At 35.3% G+C, this 19,711-nt stretch overlaps 1 long non-coding RNA gene across 2 annotated transcripts in view; it reads right to left on the reverse strand.

Moving 5' to 3' along the window:
* Positions 1 to 17,092, reverse strand: part of LOC135196677 (uncharacterized) — a 102,510-nt gene extending 85,418 nt beyond the window's left edge. For both annotated transcript variants that reach the window (XR_010310518.1, XR_010310572.1), the window contains exons 1-3: positions 16,929 to 17,092; positions 14,324 to 14,396; positions 14,148 to 14,222 (exon numbers count right to left, since the gene is read on the reverse strand). This is a non-coding gene — a long non-coding RNA (uncharacterized LOC135196677). The remainder of the gene's footprint in view (positions 1 to 14,147; positions 14,223 to 14,323; positions 14,397 to 16,928) is intronic.
* Positions 17,093 to 19,711: the final 2,619 nt, after the last annotated feature.

Here is a 19,711-nt window from a genome sequence, read left to right on the forward strand (position 1 = left end):
CGTTTAATATGGTGCTTCTTCGGGCAGCAACCTACGAAAGCGTATGAAGAATCCTCATACAGCTATTGTCAATGCTGTGTTTGAGGAACTTATACTTTCCTTTCACAAGCTGTATTTCTTAAGTTAATATTGTTACAATACATTGCTTATTATCGGAGGTTATCAATATACTTCCACGACTATCAGATTTTTTACAATGCATTTTACTGCTTTACTTTAATTAAGCGAGATTTGTAAACATGGGTGCATGAAAGCAGGTTACTCCTTTTGTAAAACTGACAATGATGTTTTACATAAAAAATGGTATATTATGTAAAAGCTTTTCAAGAAGGGTACTGTAGTGAATTACATATGCTTTGCTCATTTCGTAAATCATTGAACTTTATTCATTCAGGATATTTACAGAAAAAAAAACAGCAGTCTTTGACCCCCTGCAACTTAAGCACAATTCCTCTCCATATGTTCTATTGCTTTATCCTGATAAAGTCCTTACTGAACATGAGTCCTTTACCGAGTTTTTTTTTCAAAGGCTTTAATCACAGTCCAAAAGGAACTCGGTGACAAATGATTCATTTCAGGTCTTTGGAGCCAAGATAAGATATCTACCTGGGAAAGCAATATCATAGCTGACGCATTATCCCGCAATCCCGCACCATACAGCAAAGAACCATTAATTGGACTAAAAGATATAGAAACATCCGTGCCTATTGTTAAAACCGTATCTAAACAAGAAAATTCCTTAACCAAGAGATCGCGAGCATGAATATCTGGGTCGGAGCGCAGAACTGTTACAAACTGAACAAAGCAAGTGTCAACAGCGATAAGCAAAACGATAAACACCAAACAATAAACACTTCGAAAACGGAAACAGGGTCAGTGGCTAGGCAAAAACAATAAACACTTCGAGCGGAAACCCTAAAGCAAAAGTATATTTAAAGTATGTGTATCAGAATAATGTAATCGAATGTAATAATTATATGTAGGTCTGTGACGAGGAAAACCCGAAGAAACACAGCAGATGACTAACGACCAGGTATTAGTAATAATCTTTTTCATACCAATCGTCATAAACTGGTTGCATTCCGTCATCCAGGGTTCCCTCCTATGTCACAGAAAGCCAAATCACTGTTTTACTGGCCTACAATGCTTACCATATAAAAAAAGCACATAACTAATTGTAACACGTGTCATGAAAACAGGGATACACTAAGACACCTGTCAGTTTAAGGGCCTATCCTGTGCCAAATCAATCCTTGAAAGAATATACGTAGAATTATTAACAGAATTACGAGTCTGACAGAGGGATAACACTTCTTAGTGTTAATAGTTCCTTGACACGTTATATAGAATTAATAGCACTAAAAACAAACACCACCGCAATTGAGTGCGTTACGAAATATTTATGAGTGCTAAACCAGTAAATATGGAATTCAACACATAATAATCTGTGACTCGGGTGGTGTAAATCAATAATAATCTCCTTAACACGTGGTGTGAATTCCTTTCCATTAAGAAAACCAATATATATTTTATCACCCAGAGTCAATCGGTTTGGTAGAATAACGGATAAATTAAATAGGAAGTGTCAATGTCTTACGAGTTACAACTCGTGATGTTGGATCCGAACTGGATTATAGCGGTTCTCGCGGTTTTTTTTAATACCTTTATCATTTATATCTTGTATCTATAGAATTGATGCCGCAAGTAGCCTTATACGTACGCCGCTAGAACACTTTTCCACATATTCAAGCCAACCATTAATTTATCAAATATATATAAAAAAAATATATATAAATAAATAAATATAAAAAATAAATAAATATGGATACAAGTGGAGTCAATATAATACACTCCGTAAGAAGTCGGAAGGGTTACAAATTATAATAAAAAAGGAATCACGATAAAATCAATAAGCAAAACGTAACCATAGATAATTAAATATCCAAAATATATATGCGTAAAGATTTGAACTCTAACTTAACGCTTTAGTAATGACAAATAAGCTTAAAGTTCAAACACATACCCTCCAAAATCTACTGACATATTGTCTGTCCCGGTGTTTATATTCGTAGTCAATGAAAAAAAAAAAATTAATAAATAAATAAAAATAAAAAAAAAAAAAACAAACTAATATAAATAAAATAAATAAAATAAATAAACTAATAATAAATAAAATAAAATAAAACAAATAAAATAAAAGATTTTAAAGTCAGGAAGTCTAGAAGTGAAAATGTTATCTATTGAAATAATCCTATATGAACAATTATTTACATGGGGCTAATAATATATATAGAATTTTGTATGGAAACCTTTTTCATTAGTTTTCAATAAGGAATATTTAATTTAACATAATCATGCAGTTTTCCAACATGAAACTAATATATTGTTCAATTTTGGTACTGTTTTTTTCTTCAGACATTCTTCTCATGTGGGTCGAGTATTAAAAACAAAACAAAAAATTATCCTAAAAGTCGTATTTGTTTACAGCAACTAAAGCGTTAACTCTTAGCTGGCTGAGAGCAATCTCCTGCCAAGTGACGACGTCATCATCGCCGTATCAGCATTTGTTCCTTTTAACCTCAATAATCTGCTTACACAGGCTTCATCTGTGTGTCGTCTCTGCTTGCAAAAGCAGATTGACTGGAGAGGAATGCTTAGCCCGAACTTCTCATGGGCAAGGCAGACGTTAGGTACAAATGCTATCCGTATGCGCAATGCAACTTTAGCTAATAAGGAGTTGCAATCATTTTAAAATTAATAACAAAATAAGCAAACAATAGAATTTCTATAACAACAAAATGAATAAATTTTTTTCTGAACCTCATAGACATTTAGAAGTATCAAGATATGTATAAGAAATATTTACTTGCGAACATTAGCCTATTACAATTCAAGTAAACATTCATGGGAAAATGTCACATTTTCTTGAAAAACCCAAAGTTTATTTAGAATTAGTTACATAGTGGGTTTTTTTTTCGTTGCATCTCCTACCTATTTTAATAAAGTTTTTAAAAAAATTAACCTCAGAGGATGCGCACGAGAAAATTGAATATGAAACTCTTGTATAGCGGCCAAAATAGGAATCATGATTAATATTCTCTTTGACTCTTATGCTGCCTGGCAATCTTACAAAAAATAGCTCCATTTTCCACTTCTTTGTCTAGTAACTTACTACCAGTAATATCGAATTTTCTTTGAGATTCGTAATGATATCTATTTGTTTGTTATAATTATGGATATTTTTACAGTCATCATAGACCTGGATAGGTTTCACTCATTGTTAATGCCATGGATAAAAAAAGTTTGTACAGCGGACTCTTTTGAATTCCAAAATATCAGCGAATTCATGTGGGTTAAGTCTGGTCTAAATGGCTCTCTCTTCCCTCCCCTGTATTTGGATGTTGTCTGAATTTTACTTTGCCCTTGTGACAAGTATAATTTCACTTGCAGGCTGATTAGATGGAACTGGTTACAGTATCCTGCAGTACGAGAGTTTAAACACATCGCAACTTCAAAAAATCGTTCGTCGCTGCGGATGACTACAGTCAAGTAACAACCGCCTACAATGTGAAAGGAATTTCATGGACTTCTTCGACCGACACCGTATCTCGTCGTTAATCTCGTTTTCTTTTCCATGCGGATTCTCCGGCGGCTGTCGGAATCGACTACAAAATGGACATACTTCCGACAATTAGACGGACCCGAAGGATATTCAACTCTACTTTGCTGCGAAGGACTCGTGCTGGGATGTTTTTTTTTATTCATCGCGAACGTAATTCGTGTAGCTTAGGATGCAGAGAATAAGTATGAGCGCAATAAGAACGTTGGGACCCGCCCAGGCAAATTTTCCCCTTGTTTTAACCATTGAAAAAAGGCCGTTTCATTGGCTATAGGTGGTTGTCTGGAACTGTGTAATGGACGAAAAGTTGTTCGAACGCTAGTTAAAAGTGAAGTAGTATAACCTCGGTCATGTATCCTAAACTATATAAAGTATCATGTATCCTATATATAATTGATCATAAATAACAGAATCGAAATATATTTTTTGCGTGTACGCACTAGGAATCTATATATAAATGATCATAAATAACAGAATCTAAATATATCTTTGCGTGTACGCAATAGGAATCTATTTAAAGTGCACATATATTAATCATAATTATATGAATCCATATACATATGTATAAACAAATCAGGTAGCCTATAATCAATATGTTACCTTTTATCTTACCAATATCTGCAGTGTATATTGATTAATGAATCAGATATATAACATTTAGCATAAAAATCGACGAATCAATCAGCATAAAACATTTAATACTTTTATCATTTCATATATGAAATTTTTTATCAGTTTAAAATATGATTTTTATCAGTTAAATCTTCATTCTATAGCAATTATCAGCAGTACATTGTTATTTTCTGTAGCATAAGTATCTTAAAGAGATGAAGTGAAAAACTGTATCATTATTAATATCACGTGATCACTATTATTTACCAATATCATTGTTTTATATTTTATTACTTGAATCAATTCATGTACACCATGAATTTTTATTTACTTATATATATATATATTCACATAGTGTCTGTATCACACTCCTATAAGTCAAATGCAAGTCAAGTTTGAGTAATATTCAGTAGTTGGTTTTGGTAGCTGACCGAGCTGATGTAAGTGTTTACATAATAAAAATATGGAATGTTAGTCCATATATATAAAAGTCTAAAACTAAAGAGGTCAACCAGATGCTTGCAGGAATGTGATCAGACTAGAGACGCTAAAGATGACCGATATACCAATTAAAAGTAGGCTAAGATAACATGCCGTCACCTGTAGTCATTCAATTGTTTATAAACATTAGTCCAAGCTCCCTGCTTGAGACAACTACCGCCTACGTGATCTGTAGCGTGTCTCATTTGATTGTGTGTTCGTATGAAACTATGTCATTGTATGTATGTTCATATGTTCGAACTACTGTCTGTTCCTTCATAACTTGTAACGGAGATGGTAGACAAGCAGAAAAACAGAGTTAGTGATCGTCATTAGAAGGGACCTGTACCTCTTTACCTAAGCTTTATCATGTAGAGGAATAGGATTAGCCATTATCATTGGCAGAAGCGATCAAGCTATCGTTATTAGAAGACTTGTACAATCATATCTGATCTTCAGCATGTAAAACTTCAGAAGAAATTATATCTATTTTTTTATACTTAGTGTTTTCTACAAGAACCTCACCGAACCATGAGTTTAACACTCGTCGTAAAGATAATACCGACTTCGTAAGTGATCTACAAAACCCCAGACACTCCATTGAAGATGGAAGTGCAATACCAACCGACTTAGCGTATAGATTATCGCTAGTCTAACCATTACCATCATAGGGGCGCCTTATCATACAAGGCACAAGCCCTAATATTGGTGGCCAGCGTACCAGAAGAACTCTACAAGTCCTACGAAGAAAAACCAGAATAATAAATCATGTATCATAAGAAGTCACGACGACGGAAGCAGCAGATTCTTCAAGCAACATAGTATTATCGTTAGTGAGCGACTTCAGAAAACAATAGAAAATCTTCCACGACGACGAAAGCAAACAGATTCTTCAAGCAACTTAGTATCATTGTTTAGTGAATAACTTCAAGAAACAAACCGACGTGTCTTTTTCCTACGACAACGCAAGCTTCGTCTCTCATTAGAATCATTCAAGAAACATCGTTAGTGAGCGTTTCCGGCACTGCAAGAAACAAACCGAACGCGTCTGCAGCATCGGATCTTTCAAGGGCTCGAATCATCGAAACAACGCACACGTGGGGGAAACTGAAGCCAAACCAGGTCATCCGCTAAATAGAGAAGGAGGACCAAGGCCATGTGTCGTTATCGGAAACACCGTGACTTCCCACAAAAGCAAGCTAAGTACAATTTTTTTTCATTCTTGGAGTAACTTTGAGTGTTTCCTTTGCAGGTCGAATTTCGTTATTCCTGTGGCTGAAGTTACGAGACATTCTTAATCTTACTTTTTTACAGAAATTATCTACATCATTGAGATTTCGCTACTGCGAGTTTTTTTATCTTTGAGTGTCTGTTTCCAGAAGTTCTACTGAAATATCATAATCATATACTATGTTAATTTTATCATTTTGGGTGATTATTAATCCCTTACGTAACAAATCATATTAAACAGTGAATATGCGTTTACGCAGTGGACGTCTGTATTTATACAGATGCATGGATAGGGTCGTTAAGCACCGTAGTGGGATTAGAACACACAAAAACAAGTGGAACACCGTACAAATCTAGATAAATTAGAGGTAACACTATTTCGGGTCATAACAATAAATGCTCCTTTGCAAAGTCCCCGATCGCAGTTTTAGCCTTGAGTTTTTTGAGTTATATAAAATATCGAACCTCAATGACTCAACTCAACTTTAAAAATATGGCTGGATTGCAAGGAATAACATGTCTGTAAAAAACTTTCATCAGGCCAAATGCGCTGACCAGGATCTCTCACTATTTCAAATTTTAGCAAAGAATGAAGTACAAACAGTTAATATTGAATACAGTAGAGATAACTTGTCTTATAGTAATCGCTCAGTTCCTAATAGTTAGTCATTCATTGCTTTATTAGTAACCAGCAACGTAATGCTAAAAACACACAATATGTTGCCGATGGTGGTAATAAAGAGAAGGATCCTAATTATTACAAAAAGAAATAGAAACAGTAGCCCGTTCAGAATCAAACAAGCAAACTCGGTGACTGTGTCACCTAGTCAAGCGGTCAAGGTCAGTCAAAAAACTGCCGAAGTGTTCAAAGCAAAGCGAATTTCCCCTTTTACAAAAATAAGCGCTCTAGCAGAGTGGGGAAAAAGCGATGTTGGATACATACAATACCCAAATACCTTTCCTTTTTAAAATTAAAAAGGAATTTCCCTATGCATCACACGACCGTATAAAGTAATCAGAGCAGGTTTTCGTTTTTTTTTAATACATAAGTTATTATAAGTAGTGGTGGATTAAGCCCGACTGTACGCGCCGTAAAAATTAGAATATCTTGATTTATTTCATTAGTACACGTATTATCCTGTATTTACGGACTCACCGTCTGTTGTTCGAACTTCCCTAATGAGAAGTCCGGATAAGCGAGCGCTTACAGATACCTCTATAGTTATAAAAAACATTGATCTGTATCTAGAGTAATTGTAAGATCCATCTAGGTTAATACAAAATATTATCTTACATCCTGCATAAGGGCGTGTTTATCAAAAGGGAAATCCTATAAACCTTCAAACATATTAAAATCCGTTTGAACAAAAATGAGACAGTTAATCAAATAATAACTTATATAAAGGAACTATACATTTGTCTCATAAATCATAACATTGTTCAAATGACCCAACAGAATTCTCCACAACCGCAGTCGCACTTTGCACGCAAAATCTCGAGAAGCATGCACCCTCGAAAGTCTTAGTGCGTGTAAAAAGACTTTGCTGGGAAATGAAATTTTAATCCTTCCCGACACACTGAAATTTAACGATTTCCGCGAACAAAGCCCTAAAAGTATACAGATCGTGGATCCGGGAAAGTTATAAATATCGCATTTTTTATTGTTGCTAATTTTTAATCACGCCCAACCAGTCGTGGATGAATCTCTCTGATAATCTATCTAAAGTAATATCCGTAAAGTCATTCAAGCAGAGGTGATTCAGCAGAATTTTTTTATCTTTTACCTGAATACCAGGAAGTTTCTCCACTGGCGAGTGATCTCTGGAAAAAAAACGGATGTAACTTAACACAAAACGGTTTACGGACAACATAAAGCTTTTATTTACGTACCTTCTATAGATTCTCATGAAATTTCAAAATAGAGATAAATGACGAAGTTGAAAAAGTTAGTAATAGGAGTCATTAGGAAATCAAATAAGCCCATATAATTTTTTCCCTCAAATGTCATGCCATAAAAAGATCGGACTTGGCGTATCTGCGTAGATTTGCTGACGCTTAAACAAGAAAACGACTCCCGATAGTTTCCAGTGCCATGTACCGACGACATCTTATCTCTGTTAGGTTAGAATAATTTTTTTTTTTTTTTCACCACTTGGACTTACTTAAAGGCTTTTACCTGATACCATTACCTAAGTGATTGTACCTCATATACCGTTTTCAGCACAACTCAGGGTGGGGACATTATCAATTTTTACATATGCTCTGGCTTACGTTGCGCCCCAATTACAATATAGTGTTTGGAGACTTTTAGGGGATAACCTACATGCCTATATGGATGATCTTTGTAATCTTTTCTAATACCTTAGAAGTAAACATTCACATAAAGTTAGAGCTAGTGCTACAGAGACAAAGACAAATAATCTCAGAGTAAATATCTAAATGTGAGTTTTTAAAAACCGAACATGTTTATCTAGGTTTTTATGTGTCTGGTCAAGGTCTTAAAAGTAGTCCATGGTAAGGTGTCGGCTATTCATAACTTTCCGGTACTTATTAACGTAAAGGGGGATACAGCACTTTTGCGCTGTAGTGGGTATTACAATCGTATGTAAAATATGTAACTCTTCAATCATGACAGCTCCTTTAACAGATCTTACGAAGAAGAGCGTAGATTTATTATGGTCTGAAAAGCATCAACAGGCGTTCGATATCTTAAAAGCGGAAAATGCAGCTTACCTAACTTAAAAATCCCTGATTTAAATAAGGAATTTTTTTTTTTTATTGCCCCCAACAGACGCCTCAGACCAAGGGGTAAGAGGATACTACTTCAGTAATATGATAAACAGTTCTTCCCTATAGCTTTTTATTCACGTAAACTAAAGCCCTCTGAAAGTAAATATACAGTAATAGGCAAGGAAGGGCTAGGTATCTTTAACTCACTAGTACATCTTAAGTTCATAATCTATGGCTATCCTGATAAAGTCCTTACTGAACATGAGTCCTTTACCGAGTTTTTCAAAGGCTTTAATCACAGTCCAAAAGGAACTCGGTGACAAATGATCATTCAGGTCTTTGGAGCCAAGATAAGATATCTACCTGGGAAAGCAAATTATCATAGCTGACGCATTATCCCGCAATCCCGCACCATACAGCAAAGAACCATTAATTGGACTAAAAGATATAGAAACATCCGTGCCTATTGTTAAAACCGTATCTAAACAAGAAATTCCTTAACCCAAGAGATCGCGAGCATTGAATATCTGGGTCGGAGCGCAGAACTGTTACAAACTGAACAAGCAAGTGTCAACAGCGATAAGCAAAACAATAAACACCAAACAATAAACACTTCGAAACGGAAACAGGGTCAGTGGCTAGGCAAAAAACAATAAACACTTCGAGCGGAAACCCTAAAGCAAAAGTATATTTAAAGTATGTGTATCAGAATAATGTAATCGAATTGTTAATATTACTATGTAGGTCTGTGACGAGGAAAACCCGAAGAACACAGCAGATGACTAACGACCAGGTATTAGTAATAATCTTTTTCATACCAATCGTCATAAACTGGTTGCATTCCGTCATCCAGGGTTCCCTCCTATGTCACAGAAAGCCAAATCACTGTTTTACTGGCCTACAATGCTTACAGATATAAAAAGCACATAACTAATTGTAACACGTGTCATGAAAAAGAAACAAGGGATACACTAAGACACCTGTCATTGTTTTAAGGGCTATCCTGTGCCAAATCAATCCTTGAAAGAATATACGTAGAATTATTAACAATTACGAGTCTGACAGAGGGAATAAACACATTCTTAGTGTTAATAGTTCCTTGACACGTTATATAGAATTAATAGCACTAAAAACAAACACCGCAATTGAGTGCGTTACGAATATTTATGAGTGCTAAACCAGTAAATATGGAATTCAACACATAATAATCTGTGACTCGGGTGGTGTAAATCAATAATAATCTCCTTAACACGTGGTGTGAATTCCTTTCCATTAAGAAAACCAATAATATATTTTATCACCCAGAGTCAATCGGTTTGGTAGAATAACGGATAATTAAATAGGAAGTGTCAATGTCTTACGAGTTACAACTCGTGATGTTGGATCCGAACTGGATTATAGCGGTTCTCGCGGTTTTAAATACTTTATCATTTATATCTTGTCTATAGAATTGATGCCGCAAGTAGCCTTATACGGTACGCCGCTAAACACTTTTCCCACATATTCAAGCCAACCATTATTTATCAAATATATATAAAAAAATATATAAATAAATAAATATAAAAAAATAAAATAAATATGGATACAAGTGGAGTCAATATAATACACTCCGTAAGAAGTCGGAAGGGTTACAAATTATAATAAAAAAGGAATCACGATAAAATCAATAAGCAAAACGTAACCATAGATAATTAAATATCCAAATATATATGCGTAAAGATTTGAACTCTAACTTAACGCTTAGTAATGACAAATAAGCTTAAAGTTCAAACACATATCAAAATCTACTGACATATTGTCTGTCCCGGTGATTTATATTCGTAGTCAATGAAAAAAAAAAATTAAATAAATAAATAATAAATAAACAAATAAATAAACTTAATAATAATCAAAATAAATCAAAATAAAATAAAAGAGATTTTAAAGTCGGAAGTCTAGAAGTGAAAATGTTATCTATGAAATAATCCTATATGAATCTTATACAGGCTAATAATATATATAGAATTTGATGGAAACCTTTTTTCATTAGTTTCAATAAGGAATATTTAATTTAACATAATCATGCAGTTTTCCAACATGAAACTAATATATTGTTCAATTTTGGTACTGTTTTTTCTTCAGACATTCTTCTCATGTGGGTCGAGTATTTAAAAAACAAAACAAAAATTATCCTAAAAGTCGTATTTGTACAGCAAGTAACGTAACTCTTAGCTGGCTGAGAGCAATCTCCTGCCAAGTGACGACGTCATCATCGCCGTATCAGCATTTGTTCCTTTTAACCTCAATAATCTGCTTACACAGGCTTCATCTGTGTGTCGTCTCTGCTTGCAAAAGCAGATTGACTGGAGAAAGGAATGCTTAGCCCGAACTTCTCATGGGCAAGGCAGACGTTAGGTACAAATGTCTATCCGTATGCGCAATGCAACTTTAGCTAAGGAGTTGCAATCATTTTAAAATTAATAACAAAATAAGCAAATAGAATTTCTATAACAACAAAATGAATAAATTTTTTTCTGAACCTCATAGACATTTAGAAGTATCAAGATATGTATAAGAAAATATTTACTTGCAACATTAGCCTATTACAATTCAAGTAAAACATTCATGGGAAAATGTCACATTTTCTTGAAAAACCCAAAGTTTATTTAGAATTAGTTACATAGTGGGTTTTTTTCGTTGCATCTCCTACCTATTAATAAAGTTTTTAAAAAAATTACCTCAGAGGATGCGCACGAGAAAATTGAATATGAAACTTTTGTTGGTTAGGGCACATAGAATCATGATTAATATTCTCTTTGACTCTTATGCTGCCTGGCAATCTTACAAATAGCTCCATTTTCCACTTCTTTTTGTCTTAGTAACTTAGCTTACCAGTAATATCGAATTTTCTTTGAGATTCGTAATGATATCTATTTGTTTGTTATAATTATGGATATTTTTACAGTCATCATAGACCTGGATAGATTCACTCATTGTTAATGCCATGGATAAAAAAAGTTTGTACAGCGGACTCTTTTGAATTCCAAAATATCAGCGAATTCATGTGGGTTAAGTCTGGTCTAAATGGCTCTCTTCCCTCCCCTGTATTTGGATGTTGTCTGAATTTACTTTGCCCTTGTGACAAGTATAATTTCACTTGCAGGCTGATTAATGGAACCTGGTTACAGTATCCTGCAGTACGAGAGTTTCACATCGCAACTTCAAAAAATCGTTCGTCGCTGCGGATGACTACAGTCAAGTAACAACCGCCTACAATGTGAAAGGATTTCATGGACTTCTTCGACCGACACCGTATCTCGTCGTTAATCTCGTTTTAATGCGGAACGCTCCGGCGGCTGTCGGAATCGACTACAAAAGGGACATACTTCCGACAATTACGACCCGAAGGATATTCAACTCTACTTTGCTGGCGAAGGACTCGTGCTGGGATGTTTTTTTTTATCAATCGCGAACGTAATCGTGTAGCTTAGGATGCAGAGAATAAGTATGAGCGCAATAAAGAACGTTTAGAACCCGCCAGGCAAATTTTCCCCTTGTTTTAACCATTGAAAAAGGCCGTTTCATTGGCTATAGGTGGTTGTCTGGAACTGTGTAATGGACGAAAAGTTGTTCGAACGCTAGTTAAAAGTGAAGTAGTATAACCTCGGTCATGTATCCTAAATAAATATATAAAGTATCTTATGCCTATTATATAATTGATCCATAAATAAAAGAAATCGAATATATTTTTTGGCGTGTACCCCTCATGAAAAATCTAAAATATATAAATGATCATAAATAACAGAATCGAATATATTTTTTGCGTGTACGCACTAGGAATCTATATATAAATGATCATAAATAACAGAATCTAAATATATCTTTGCGTGTACGCAATAGGAATCTATTTAAAGTGCACATATATTAATCATAATTATATGAATCCATATACATATGTATAAACAAATCAGGTAGCCTATAATCAATATGTTACCTTTTATCTTACCAATATCTGCAGTGTATATTGATTAATGAATCAGATATATAACATTTAGCATAAAAATCAACGAATCAATCAGCATAAACATTAATAACTTTATCATTTCATATATGAAATTTTTTATCAGTTAAAATATATTTTTATCATGTTAATCTTCATTCTATGCAATTATCAGAGTACATTAGTATTTTCTGTAGCATAAGTATCTTAAAGAGATGAAGTGAAAAACGTATCATTAATATCACGTGATCACTATTATTTACCAATATCATTGTTTTATATTTTTTATTACTTGAATCAATTTCATGTACACCATGAATTTTTATTTTACTATATATATATATTCACATAGTGTCTGTATCACACTCCTATAAGTCAAATGCAAGTCAAGTTTGAGTAATATTCAGTAGTTGGTTTTTGGTAGCTGACCGAGCTGATGTAAGTGTTTACATAATAAAATATTGGAATGTTAGTCCATATATATTAAAACTCCTAAAACTAAAGAGGTCAACCAGATTGCTTGCAGGAATGTGATCAGACTAGAGACGCTAAAGATGACGTTATACAATAAAAGTAGGCTAAGATAACATGCCGTCACCTGTAGTCATTCAATTGTTTATAAACATTAGTCCCAAGCTCCCTGCTTGAGACAACTACCGCCTACGTGATCTGTAGCGTGTCTCATTTGATTGTGTGTTCGTATGAAACTAGTCATTGTATGTATGTTCATATGTTCGAACTACTGTCTGTTCCTTCATAACTTGTAACGGAGATGGTAGACAAGCAGAACAGAGTTAGTGATCGTCATTAGAAGACCTGTACCTCTTTACCTAAGCTTTATCATGTAGAGGAATAGGATTAGCCATTATCATTGGCAGAAGCGATCAAGCTATCGTTATTAGAAGACTTGTACAATCATATCTGATCTTCAGCATGTAAAACTTCAGAAGAAATTATATCTATTTTTTATAACTTAGTGTTTTCTACAAGAACCTCACCGAACCATGAGTTTTAAAAACACAATCGTCGTAAAGATAATACCGACTTCGTAAGTGATCTACAAACCCCAGACACTCCATTGAAGATGGAAGTGCAATACCAACCGACTTAGCGTATAGATTATCGCTAGTCTAACATTACCTCATAGGGCGCCTTATCATACAAGGCACAAGCCCTAATATATATAAATAGCTCTGTTTCCGTGAACGAAATCACTGGAAGTGTTGAGGAAATTTACAAGTGATCGTTCCAACGATAGATCCCCGGCTCAAAGAATGACATAACCACCAAGTTCAGTCTCACTTTCGTTCGCTTTGCATATGTATCGTAAGCATGTTATAAATAACGCACATTTCTCTGCAAATACCCAAGATGGTTCCTCGCTACACACCACTAATACGTTTCAGAGGGGAAAGGGGAAAAGAGCAGAGACCACATTATAAAGATGCAAACGGAACGCATCCTCGTTCCTGCAAACCAGTGAACTTCATTACATACCTTAGAAGCAATGATTTCTTCCCTGCAAAGCTGCCATTGTAGTTGCAGAAGTCAACACTGGTACAGTAGTGTATGCTGGAGGAAGAAAAATGATACATCGTCAGCAAATGTAAGCCTTATTTCATATTTGTCAGCTAAGTCAATTACGAACAACTGAACACGATGATGTTACATACCTTTTAAGTGTGATTACGACCCTACAAAACGGCCATGGCAGTAGCAAAAGAACTCATCAGCCTGGCACAGCAGCTGGAAAAATAGAAAAAGTTATACATCAGCAAATGTCAGGCATTTCACCTCTGGCTGTTACATCAGTTAGCCTATTAATTACCACGCCTGCAAAAATATATTCTAAGCTTCTCTCAGTCCTATCAGCACGACGGAATCACGTTCAGCTAACTTACTTGTGGAAAACAAACTTGAGCAAGTAATCCCAAGCATTCGAGGATCACATATTCATACCCGACTGACCTGGCCAAGCAACAAACGCCACCCGCTGACATTATTAATAACATGATAATGGAGCAATTCACTGATTCCACGTTGGGTAGTTTTATTTCAACTGCTTCACAATATGGGAATGACTCGACTCGTGATAAAAAAAAAAAAAAACGCTAATTTGTAGAAGCTATTCAACAGATAGCAGGAGGAATTCACCCATAAGCTGCACATGATACTCTTCCAATAAGGATCCCCAAAACTGTTAATAACATCATCAGTCTACGTTCCAGGAGATGAATCAACAATGCTGTGCAATTACAACACCCCAGAAAATCATGGATGCCAGAAAAATACATGTAAAGTCGATTTTACATAAACTGCATAGAGATGAGAAATAGTCACACCCAGGTGATGCCAACCCTTAACGAGACTGATCCGGTACGCAAGCTGAGAAAGACTGCAGTTTCATTTGGAAAAATCATCATAAATGCGTAACTGTATCTATTCTTGTCCAACGATTTAACTAAAGAAAAAATGCCAGACACTGCTATACCCCAAATTTGCAAAATCCTAGTTTGCTATTTTGATGTTTCATCGTTTTCATATATTGTTGATACTGCATTCTATCGTTTACATCCTTAGTACTAACAATTTCCCTCCTTTTTACCATGTTTGTCAGTTTCTACATGGTATCGTTTATGATGAGAATGTGATTTTTTTTTTCATTTTTTATTTGATTTATGTAGATTTTTGGCATTATGCCAAGCACTAGGGCAACTAAGGCCATTCAGCGCTGAAACGGAAATTGACAGTAAAAGGTTTGAAAGGTAACAGGAGGAAAACCTCGCAGTTGCACTATGAAACAATTATTACGAGAGGGTAGACAGTAAGATGGAAGAAAGAGAATATGAACGGAGGTACAGTAAAAGGAATGAAAGTAGTTGCAGCTAGGGGCCGAAGGAACGCTGCAAAGAACCTTAAGTAATGCCCACATTGCACCGAATGAGGTGCACTGACGGCACTAACCCCCTACGGGGATGATGAGAATGTGAATTCATGACATCCATTATCATTTTACACAAGATCTACTGCACAGCATGATAGGCTACTATGTATGCTTACTTCCCTATGACTGTCATGAAAAACTGAACCTATCGTGGATATACATTACAAAATGTTCGGATTCAGAAAATATGGAAAATGAACTGAACAATATCTGAGACGTGTACAAAAATACATATAATAAAGTATTACTACACTGTGCTTCCACTCTGAGTATTAACAGTCATTGACATATGTCAGGGCAATACTGCTTTATGTTACTCTTCCGTATACAGAGGATAAGAGAAGAAGGCATGATCCGACCTCCAGCTTACCCGAGACACGTACAAGATTTATATTTTAAGTTTTCAAATAAACCTTTTTTTTTTTTTTTTTTTTTTTTGCAACCACTTACATTGTATTTAAATGTCTTGGTTACTATGCCTTACCACACAAGTAGCCATAGATTAATGGCCTAAGCCTATTACTCTGTTTAGTGAAGAAATATATTACGGTGTTGTCACCCCGTCAAATATCCTGGTATCCTTTCCCATGCAGTTGACCCTAAACATCCAGTAATGTCTGTGAAAGCGAAGATGTGCATCTTCATCATATAGCATAAGATCGGTACCAAAGCGCGGAAGAAGATTGTCTTTCCAGTGTATTTCTACCAGACGGTAATTCAAAGCAGTACGATAAAGGCCTCTGGTTCACTAGCCCCGTCGTTATATTTTATATCGTTTCTGAAATAATTGTTCCGATATTATCAGATTTAGCACAGGCTAGGCCTATAACATATAGGCTAAAGATTTAAACAGAATATAAAGAATTTTGGCCAAATGCCCAAGTGATGGGACCTGTGAGGTCATTCAGCGCCGAAAAGGAAACTAAATGTAGGCAAGTTTGTAAAGTGTAACAGGAGGAAAACCTCGCAGTTGAACTCTTAAGTAAAATGAACGAAATGGATTGCAGCTAGGGGTAGAGGGGACGCTGCAAAGTAGTTATACTAACTTAAATAATGCCATCAGTTCACCGCTTGGGGTGCACAGACCACTAGGCCTAGCCTATGTGTAAGATCGGCTCTGGAACAAATCCTGGTTGAAGTTGTATGCCACAGTTAAAGATTCTTAGTCTTAATATTCAGCTTTTATTGCCTTTTCATGTCAGTAAAAGACAGTGATGATACTACAAATGGAAAGTGGCCTATGATGACAACACACCAACACGACACCTTGCATCTGGAACTATACGTAGCCTACACACAACTGACCTACACGTTGATGAAATGCTAAGTATTACCTGTTTAAATGACCAGGAGGATGTGAAAACAATCGCTGTTATTCCAGGGGTCTGCCATGATGAAAGCAAGTAAATGTGTAGAGAATGACTTTCGATACATCCTGAAAGGTCCACTACCACAACAACACTGGACTGGAGTCCCGTTAGCTAGTAGCTATGTCCATGATTCCGTGACGTCACCAACGAGAATGGAAGTAGCAGATCCATCTGTTGACGCTCTGAGAAATCAGTTCGAATCCAAGTCTAATGAAAAGGTGGGAATGAAATGGAATGGAATGGAATATAGAGTTCAGGCCAAAGACCAAGCACTGGGACCTTTGAGGTCATGCAGCGCTGGAAAGGTAACTGAGAGAATACGTAGGTATGAAAGTTGTAACAGGAGGCAAACCTTTGAAATAACCGTATGGAGAGAGTGGATAGCAAGATGGAAGAAATATAATATGAATGGAAGTACAGTACATGAAAGGACTGAAAGGGGTTTCAAAGAACCTTTAGTAATGCCTACAGTGCATCACGTGAGGTGCACTGACGGGATTACCCGCCTACAATTAAAAGATTGGGCAACACGTCCTTCTTGGCACCTTTTGTCTCTTGCCTTCCAAGTCTGTGCAAAGAAACCAGCACTGACGGAAAAGCTTTACTAGTTGCGCTGTTGCTAAGAGGCTTTCTTATACTTTCCGTAGACAGCATACAGAATGAATCAACACGCAATGTTTAATGCGTGGCTTCACGTAGTAGCATCGTTGTATACGAATAGAACGGAATATATGATTTGGGCCAAGGCCCAAGCTCGGGGACCTACGAGGTCATTCAGCGCTGAAAGGGAAATTGAGAGCAAAATATTTTAAAGGTATAACGGGCGGGAGGAAAACCTATCCGTTAATCTATGAAATAATTGTTAGGAGAGGTTGAAAAGTATGATGTAAGATATTATGAATGGACAGTAACCAGAATGAAGGGGGCTGCAATTAGGGGCCGAAGGACGTCCCCAAAACTTTAAGTAAATGCGTAGAGTGCAGCGCGTGAGGTGCACTGAAGGAACCACCCCTCTGCGGAGAGTAGCGTTATATAACAATATACAGGATGGGAACGAAATTTTCCTTTAATGAAGAAAAGAAACTCTGTCCACATAACAGCATGAGCATCTTTAACTGGAATAGTTGGCGTTATGTCTAAAGACCGTCGGCCTTGTGACTGCGTGTTAAGATCTTAGCTTTCCCATCTGAACAGAGAAAAGTTTCAATAATTCTTTGAACAGTTTCGTCTTTGACAAATCCTAGGTTTATTACAACTAAAAAAGAGAATGTGTCGCCATACAATGATGGAGAAAACGAAATCTCACTTATCATGGGATACTCAAAAAAAAGTCACCGTAGGAAGTTAGTGCCGTCAGAGCACTTCACCAGGTGCACTGTAGCCATTAATTAAGGTTATTTGGAGAGTTCCCCTTCGGCCCATAGCTGCAGCCTCTTTCAATCCTTTTACTGAACCTCTATTCACATTACTATGTCTCCCCACCCTCTCTAACATTTACTTCATAGTGCAGCTGCGAGGTATTCCTACGCGTTACACCTTTCAAACCTTCTGTCAATTTCCGTTTCAGCGGTTAATGACCAGATAGGTCCCAGCGCTTGGCCTTTGGCCTAAATTCAATTATATAATATATATGTATAATATATATATATATATATATATATATATATATATATATATATATATATATATACATATATACATATATATTCATTTAAAATCGTCATTTACAAAGCACATGAAGCAGGTCAACTACGATGGGAAATGATGCTATTTGATTGGAATCTATTACCAAGTGACTGAACATGTTCCAGTCATGTGATTTTAGAGAGGACGAGAAAGATAGGAAATTTTTCTTTTTGTCACCTTATCTTTAAGAAAAAGAAAATGAAAGCCTTAAACAACTAGGAAAAAACGGATTCATTATGCGGCAGAGCTTAAGACCGAAAACAAAACCTGCTTTCCACGTTTCATTTCTCGTAAATTACGATCTCTCCTCCCGGAGGACATTTCCATATTTCATGCCTTCCAAAATAGCTGGCTTTTCCTTTTATAGAAATTTCCGGCTAATCATGACTTTGATTTTAAAAGTAATTTATTTAGGAAGTTTTTACAATTAATGCTTCTCTTTTATGTCTTTTATAATTGTCGCGCAGTCATCATTACTATAAACGTTATTACCATATATATGCACAAACACACACATATAACATGAATGATGTGTATATATCCATATATACTATATATATATTATATACTATATATATATATGATATTATATTATATATATATATACAATATATATACGTTTATATATATATATACCTGATATATATAGATACACGTATATATATATATCTATCTAGATATATATATATATATATATACATATATATACGTGTAAAAATATATATATATATAGATATATATATATATATTATAATATTACACGTATATATTATTATACAAACACACATATTCATGTTATATGTGTGTGTGTGTTTGTGCATATATATGGTAATAACGTTTATAGTAATGATGACTGCGCGACAATTATAAAAGACATAAAGAGAAGCATTAATTGTAAAAACTTCCTAAATAAATTACTTTTAAAATCAAAGTCATGATTAGCCGGAAATTTCTATAAAAGGAAAAGCCAGCCATTTTGGAAGGCATGAAATATGGAAATGTCCTCCGGGAGGAGAGATCGTAATTTACGAGAAATGAAACGTGGAAAGCAGGTTTTCGGT

Source organism: Macrobrachium nipponense, chromosome 11 (genome assembly GCF_015104395.2).
Source record: "Macrobrachium nipponense isolate FS-2020 chromosome 11, ASM1510439v2, whole genome shotgun sequence".
NCBI lineage: Eukaryota > Metazoa > Arthropoda > Malacostraca > Decapoda > Palaemonidae > Macrobrachium > Macrobrachium nipponense.